This window comes from Ictalurus furcatus, chromosome 3, assembly GCF_023375685.1.
Source record: "Ictalurus furcatus strain D&B chromosome 3, Billie_1.0, whole genome shotgun sequence".
NCBI classification, from domain to species: domain Eukaryota; kingdom Metazoa; phylum Chordata; class Actinopteri; order Siluriformes; family Ictaluridae; genus Ictalurus; species Ictalurus furcatus.
This window is the reverse complement of record NC_071257.1, coordinates 8,958,648-8,965,297: the sequence shown is the minus strand read 5'-3', so window position 1 is coordinate 8,965,297 and position 6,650 is coordinate 8,958,648. Positions and strand designations below refer to the sequence as shown.

At 39.1% G+C, this 6,650-nt stretch overlaps 1 pseudogene; it reads left to right on the top strand.

The window, feature by feature from the left end:
- The first annotated feature begins 2,062 nt into the window (after positions 1–2,062).
- On the top strand, positions 2,063–5,556 carry LOC128605335 (tubulin beta chain-like; annotated as a pseudogene).
- Positions 5,557–6,650: the final 1,094 nt, after the last annotated feature.

The window sequence follows — 6,650 nt, the reverse complement described above, 5'->3', positions numbered from 1 at the left end:
CAGACCGCAGCTTAATAAAGTTGAGGAATGTGTAAAGGAAATTAGACGTTGGATGCTAACTAACTTCCTTTTACTTAATTCTGATGAAACAGAAGTACTTATATATATCACGTGTAACTAGAAGTAAGCTTTCTGATCACATAGTAACTCTGGATAGCCTTTCTGTTTCATCATGTACAGCAGTACAGTGCATCCGGAAAGTATTCACAGCGCTTCACTTTTCCCACATTTTGTTATGTTACAGCCTTATTCCAAAATGATTAAATTCATTATTTTCCTCAAAATTCTACAAACAATACCCGATAATGACAACATGAAAGAAGTTTGTTTGAAATCTTTGCAAATTTATTAAAAAATAAAAACAAAAAAAGCACATTTACACAAGTATTCACAGCCTTTGCCATGACACTCAAAATTGAGCTCAGGTGCATCCTGTTTCCACTGATCATCGTTGAGATGTTTCTACAATTTGACTGGAGTCCACCTGTGGTAAATTCAGTTGATTGGACATGATTTGGAAAGGCACACACCTGTCTATATAAGGTCCCACTGTTAACAATGCATGTCAGAGCACAAACCAAACCATGAAGTCCAAGGAATTGTCTGGAGACCTCCGAGACAGGATTGTATCAAGGCACAGATCTGGGGAAGGGTACAGAAACATTTCTGCAGCATTGAAGATCCCAATGAGCACAGTGGCCTCCATCATCCGTAAATGGAAGAAGTCTGGAATCACCAGGACTCTTCCTAGAGCTGGCCGCCAGGCCAAACTGAGTGATCGGGGGAGAAGAGCCTTAGTCGGGGAGGTGACCAAAAACCCGATGGTCACTCTGACAGAGCTCCAGCATGTCTCTGTGGAGAGAGGAGAAACTTCCAGAACAACAACAATCTCTGCGGAACTCCATCAATCAGGCCTGAATGGTAGAGTGACCAGATGGAAGCCACTCCTTAGTAAAAGGCACATGACAATCTGCCTGGAGTTTGCCAAAAGGCACCTGAAGGACTCTCAGACCAAAGATTGAACAAAAATTGAACTCTTTGGCCTGAATGGAAAGCATCATGTCTGGAGGATACCAGGCACCAGTCATCACTTGGCCAATACCATTTCTACAGTGAAGCATGATGGTGGCAACATTGTGCTGTGGGGATGTTTTTCAGCAGCAGGAACTGGGAGACTAGTCAGGATTGAGGAAAAGATGAATGCAGCAATGTACAGAGACATCCTTGATGAAAACCTGCTCCAGAGCGCTCTGGACCTCAGACTGGGGCGAAGGTTCATCTTCCAACAGGACAACGACCTTAAGCACATAGCCAAGATAACAAAGGAGTGGCTACAGGACAACTCTGTGAATGTCCATGAGTGGCCCAGCCAGAGCCCAGACTTGAACCCGATTGAACATCTCTCGAGAGATCTGAAAATGGCTGTGCACCGACGCTCCCCATCCAACCTGATGGAGCTTGAGAGGTCCTGCAAAGAAGAATGGGAGAAACTGCCCCAAAATAGGTGTGCCAAGCTTGTAGCATCATACTCAAAAAGACTTGAGGCTATAATTGGTGCCAAAGGTGCTTCAACCAAGTATTGAGCAAAGGCTGTGAATACTTATGTACATGTGTTTTTTTTTTTGTTTTTTATTTTTAATAAATTTGCAAAGATTTCAAACAAATTTCATTCATGTTGTCATTATGGGGTATTGTTTGTAGAATTTTGAGGAAAATAATGAATTTAATCCATTTTGGAATAAGGCTGTAACATAACGAAACGTGGGAAAAGTGAAGCACTGTGAATACTTTCCGGATGCACTGTAGGAATAGTAAATTGGTGTATGATTTCATGAAAAGAAAAGTAGGTTCTGTGTGCATGCTAAATTTGTTTACTGGATATAGGCAATGTAACTGCTTAAATACCTCTATGAAAATGTCTTCATCATTTGAGCTGTTTGCACGAATGGTGTGTTTGACTCAATGTGTCTGAGGGAAGTTAATGCACGTAGCAGGATAAATAGAAATAAATCTTCGTACTGAAGCACAGATAAAAACAGAACAGAACAACAGTGCAGGAATGCTTACTGTTTTTGTGGATGTACATGTGTGCTCCCTTGCTGAAACAGTTATTCAAATGCATTGTACAGTATATAATGCAATGTAAAGTTTTGTTTGTTTTTTGTTAATTGGAGGGTGGAGTTAGATTTCATTAAACAATTTCAGCCATAGTTGAACAAAGAAGAACCTTCACAAATATCGATAAAATGTCATTGAGCCATTTGGAGTCGAAAGAGTCGGCTCTTGTTGGTGAGCTGAGTTGAATCTGATCTGATTCACAAAAACGAGTCAGAATTCCCGTCACTATAGAGACGGAACGCATTTTTTTTTGGTGGCTAATCAAAATCCCTGATACAACACGCTTATAAGTGTGAGGACGAGTGTGTTTGAGGTTAAGGTTTGTGTTTAGTAAACGCTTCTCAGAATGAGGGAAATCGTTCACATGCAAGCTGGTCAGTGTGGGAATCAAATTGGTGCAAAAGTCAGTTTAAACCATGAATATTATTACAATTCTTACCGTTTAGTTTTATTAGTTGGTTAACTTCAGGGGGAAAAAAGTGGTCGTTGGAAATGTCTGGGTTACTTAGCATCAAGAATATTAGACAGCAACAGTTGTCGATGGGTTAACTATTTAAGCTACTTTTCTCTTGTTTAACTGAACATTAACTACGACGTGGCTGATTTATTTCAGGGTTTAGGTCAAAAATAGCTTCTTTTTTTGTTTGTTTTTATTTGAAATTGCTGCCGATGACTTGACTGCGCTGCTCGAGCTAGCTTGTTTACATTACGAACATGCGGTAGTAACCGCTGACTATAATAACGGTCTGGTTTTGTAATTTGATGCTGTTGTAGTTTTGGGAGGTGATCAGTGATGAACACGGAATTGACCCGACCGGTACCTACCACGGTGACAGCGACCTGCAGCTGGAGCGGATTAACGTGTATTACAACGAAGCCACTGGTAAACCCGGCTATTCATAGCTTCACCTTTTGTCCAAATAAGCTTACGGTTTAATTACTCACCTTAAATGCTTAACTGGATGTAGTGATAGTGTGTCCTGTGGTGAAACAGGTGGAAAGTATGTTCCCCGGGCTGTACTGGTGGACTTGGAGCCAGGGACCATGGACTCTGTAAGATCTGGTCCTTTTGGCCAAGTCTTCAGACCAGACAACTTCGTGTTTGGTGGGTGACAATTATATTTCATTTTATTTTTATTGATTGAAATAAATAAATAATAATAATAAAAATTATCCTTGTTTGCTCATCTCCTTTGTCACATTGTGCATGATTCGGGTGTACTGATCACATTGTGATTTATTTATTTATTTTGGTTTAGGTTTTTTCCCCTGCCTCTGAATTTTGGCTAAATGGTGGGATGATTAAAAAAAAAATTAAAATGATAATAATAATAATAATAATAATAATAATAATAATAATAATAAATACTGTTTGCAAAGACATGCCCATTTTCTGTAAACCAGTCAAATTCTGATTGCTGATCTCCATACCCAAACCCAAATATGCAGTTTCACTCTGAAATAAGTCCCATTCCCTTACATATTGTCTTCAGATCTTTCACAATAATTCAATATTATACAAACAACTTACCTAATTCCTTTTTAGACAATCTGTTGTCACACATACACAGTGCATGAATGCACGAGTTTTTGTTTTTAAGGGGTTATGGAGAGATCTGGGATATCCAGGGAGTTTTTGAGCAAGTAATATGTAGGACTTCCTAAGTGATTAAATGTGTGAATGAGCAAAGTTTTACTTTTCAGAATCCTTCAAAATATTGTAAGACTGTTCAGCTGTCCTGTTGAACCCCTGAATGTAAACTAAGTATTTCTTACATGGCCTTTAAAGTGCTACTGATATAAAATGTTCTTCTAGTTGTTGGTGGGGGGAGATGGCTGGATACAGATGTAAAATATCTGCCCTAAAGTAATATTTTGCCCAACATGAATACAACTTTTTATTTATTTTATCTTGTGTCTGGGCCAAATTTTGTTATGCTCATAAGCAACACTGAATGAGTGGATGAATGCAGGCAGAGGGTCCAGTTTACCAAATATAATGCAAATTTAGAGAAATAAGGGAAAGAAATGCAAGGTGACATTGAATGAAGATTGAATAGTAGATTTTTCTCATTTTAGATATGTAGGTCACAACCAATGTATAAAACATATATTTCTTAAGGTGTATATAGAAAATAAAAAATAAAAAATGCATTCAAAGATCTGGATATTTTACTTTTGGATAGTAATGCATGTATTAAGTACACATTTTTATATAGATCGCTTTAATTGTTTAAAATGGCATGTTTGTGGTGCCTTTATGTTGTAATTTAGCCTTATTGTCCTGCTTTTCACAGGTCAGAGTGGGGCTGGAAACAACTGGTCCAAGGGCCATTATACTGAAGGTGCTGAGCTGGTGGACTCGGTGCTGGATGTTGTGCGTAAGGAGGCTGAGAGCTGTGACTGCCTACAGGGCTTCCAGCTCACTCACTCCTTGGGTGGGGGCACCGGATCGGGCATGGGCACACTGCTCATCAGCAAGATCCGTGAGGAGTATCCCGACCGCATCATGAACACGTTCAGTGTTGTGCCATCTCCTAATGTCTCAGACACTGTGGTGGAGCCCTACAACGCCACTCTGTTTGTGCACCAACTGGTGGAGAACACTGATGAGACGTACTGCATTGACAATGAAGCACTTTATGACATCTGTTTCCGCACTTTAAAGCTCACAACTCCCACTTATGGCGATCTCAACCATCTTGTTTCTGCCGCCATGAGTGGTGTAACCACCTGCCTCCATTTTCCTGGGCAGCTCAGTGCTGACCTGCGAAAACTGGCTGTCAATATGGTGCCCTTCCCTCGTCTGCACTTTTTCATGCCTGGTTTTGCCCCACTCACCAGCAGGGGGAGCCAGCAGTACCGCGCGCTCACCGTGCCTGAACCAACACAACAGATGTTTGATGCGAAGAATATGATGGCGGCGTGTGATCCACGTCATGGCCGCTACCTGACCGTGGCTGCTATCTTCCGGGGCCGCATGTCTATGAAAGAGGTGGATGAGCAGATGCTCAATGTGCAAAACAAAAACAGCAGCTATTTTGTGGAATGGATCCCCAACAATGTCAAAACAGCTGTATGAGACATCCCACCAAGAGGGCTTAAGATGGCTGCCACCTTCATTGGCAACAGCACAACCATCCAGGAGCTGTTCAAGTGCATCTCGGAGCAGTTCACAGCCATGTTCATTAGAAAGGCCTTCCTGCATTGGTACACAGGAGAAGGAATGGATGAGATGGAGTTCACTGAGGCAGAGAGCAACATGAATGACCTTGTGTCTGAGTACCAGCAGTACCAGGATGCCACAGCTGAAGAGGAGGGCGAGTTTGAGGAAGAAGAGGAATTGGCATAAATATGTGTTAATCTTTCACATGTTCATATTTTCATAATTTCTGTCTTTCTGTTCCTTTCAAACTTTCTAATAAATGTTTAACTTGGGCAATTTGGCTCATTCTTTGCTAATTTTTCACTAAATCATTCAGCAATTTGGAGTCCATTGTCCTTTTAGTTCTCATGTAGTTGCACAGAATTATGAATATTATATTTACATTTTTTTTTGCCTCGTTTAAATTCTAACCTCAGATATGATTTTTACATTAAGCAAAAATATTCAAATAAAATGTGAAATTTGTTGTGAAATTGGGCTTTAAACCAAAATGAGATCAAGGGTGTTGATTTCTTGTACTGCTTAATTGAACAAACCTGGTCACACAGTGGGGGGTGGTTGGGGGGATCTATGTGAATACAGCAAGAAGCTTCATCAGCTATGCATAATCTTTATTTCCTGTAGTTTTATATAAATGTGAAGTCAGGTGCTGCCATTGTGTGTGTAGAGAAATTCCAATGCTTAAATATGAATCATATTACAAGTTTTTTTTAAACTCTCAAAATTAAGGGTTTGTGTACTCAAAGTTAAAGTTCTGCCTTTTATATTTATTTGAACACTAGTTAAGTATTTTAACTGCCATCTCAAGTTAAATTTGTATTCATTTAGTTTGACCTTGATATTGTTAAATGAAAATGCTCACTTTATTATGAATAATGATTACCCTGACACTGTGTAGGATAAACAATTTGGAAAATGGATGTATAATTATTACTTGTAATGAGTCTATGTGTTAGACATAATACATAGCAATAATACAATGATAAACTTTTTTTATGATTAATTCAAATGGTAGAAATGTTTAAACACTTTTTTTTTGAGTGGGTGGGGGGGCAGGCTGGATGGAAGAACATACCACCATTAAATGTAGCCTACAAATTGTAAAAACATATAATAAATAAAACACAAATTGATGAATTTCTTGTTAAAAATGCTCTGTAGTCTTTCAGGGCCACGTGTCTTACAAAAGATTGGCTATACCTAAACATACACACTACAGTATTAACTAGTATTTAAAAATGGCATGTAACCTATAGTATAATATTTCACAATTGTTTAGGAAGTTAGTAGGCACATTGAGTGTACTTCTCCAGCAGATGGGGCTATTGTTTTGTCTTTAATTTATTTATTCATTTTCATATGGTTC